The following is a 1,469-nucleotide window of genomic DNA, read 5'->3' on the forward strand; positions in this document are numbered from 1 at the left end:
CCCCGACCCGCGCCGAGAAAGCGGTCTTCTGTCGCCACATGTCCCTCGCCGCCGTGGCCGGGGCGGGATTCGGCGCTGGGCTCTTCCCTCTTCGCTCGCCGCTACTGAGAATCCTTGTTAGTTTCTTTTCCTCCGCTTAGTAATATGCTTAAATTCAGCGGGTCGTCTCGTCTGATCTGAAGTCGTTGTCGGATATGGGTTAGGAGCGGCCGCGCGGCGCTGCTGCTGCGGGCTGGCCTGAACAGGTCTCGTTCGCGCGCCCGGGCAGGCGCGCGAGGAAGGCGAGGCGGGCGCGAACCTCCGTTACGCCGCGGAGGCGTCCGGCGGCGGAGGGCCGGGGTCACGTCGGCGCGGCGGCGGGTGCAGACACCCACGGGCCGCCGCCGAGAGAGGGCGCGCGCTCGGTCCCAGGCGCCTGGGGCGCCGACCTCCCCCTCGTGGGAGGAAGCCGGAGGCGCTCGACTCCGCCGAGGAGGCGTGCCCGTGGCGGTCTGCACTTGGGAGGGCGGAGGGGCGGGAAGCCCCCTGCGGCGCTCCAGCCGCGGGACCGGAGGTCGATCGATGGGAAGCGACCCTCAGACAGGCGTGGGCGGGGCGGACCGGGGCGCAAAGTGCGTTCGAAGTGTCGATGATCGATGTGTCCTGCAATTCACATTAGTTTCGCAGCTGGCTGCGTTCTTCATCGGCCTTACGAGCGGTGATCCACCGCTAAGAGTCGTACTGCGTTTGAGTTTAGCGCCGGGCGAGCCGAACTGCACAGGCTTGTGTGGGTTCAAAAATACAAAAAGTGTCGTTCCCGGACAGGCGCCCCGCGAGGGGACTTGAACCCACGGTCGAAGGCCTGCTGGGTACCCGCCGGGGGTTGGCAAAGCAAAGTCTTTCAGAGGCTCGCGGCCTCGGCCCCCAACCCGTGCCAAGGGGGTGGGGCGCTCGCGGTAGGTTGCTCAAGCCTCCGCGGGAGGTGCGTCAAGCCTCCCAGGGGAACGGCGTTCCCTTCTCGCGGATCCCTCTCTCCGCTTCGTCTTAGGTTTTTGTGCGGTTCTTTTGCCGTCTTGGATGTTTGAGCGGCAGACCTCTCGGGCCACGGCCGCTGGAACATAGAGTAAAATAGGATGGAGGTTTTTACCCGGACGGGCGCCCCTCCTTCGCGGGAGGAGACTTTGAACCCACGGTCCCGGAGGCCGTGCGGGTACCCACCAGGGCCCCGGCTCGGCCCCCCGCCGCTGGAAAGCAGGGGGGCCCGCCGAGTGCAGCGACAGTCAAGTTCTCTCGGATCTCTCTCTCTCTCTCCGCCTTAGGTTTTTGTGCGGTTCTTTTGCCGTTTTGGGTTTTCTTGCGGCAGACCTCTCGGGCCACGGCCGCTGGATCATAGAGTAAAATAGGATAGAGGTTTTTACCCGGACAGGCGCTCCTCGCCAGCGGGAGAGACTTTGAACCCACGGTCCCGGAGGCCGTGCGGGTACCCGCCA

At 65.7% G+C, this 1,469-nt stretch overlaps 1 non-coding gene and 1 pseudogene across 1 annotated transcript in view; both read right to left on the reverse strand.

Moving 5' to 3' along the window:
- The window catches only part of LOC122332063, a 4,012-nt gene extending 3,827 nt beyond the window's left edge, over nt 1–185 (reverse strand). The window contains exon 1 of the ribosomal RNA XR_006248413.1: nt 1–185. This exon is cut by the window's left edge and continues 3,827 nt beyond it. This is a non-coding gene — a ribosomal RNA (28S ribosomal RNA).
- Nucleotides 186–569: 384 nt separating this feature from the next.
- On the reverse strand, nt 570–717 carry LOC122331915 (annotated as a pseudogene).
- Between the last annotated feature and the right edge of the window lie 752 nt (nt 718–1,469).

The sequence above is a fragment of the Puntigrus tetrazona genome, unplaced genomic scaffold, assembly GCF_018831695.1.
Source record: "Puntigrus tetrazona isolate hp1 unplaced genomic scaffold, ASM1883169v1 S000000003, whole genome shotgun sequence".
NCBI lineage: Eukaryota > Metazoa > Chordata > Actinopteri > Cypriniformes > Cyprinidae > Puntigrus > Puntigrus tetrazona.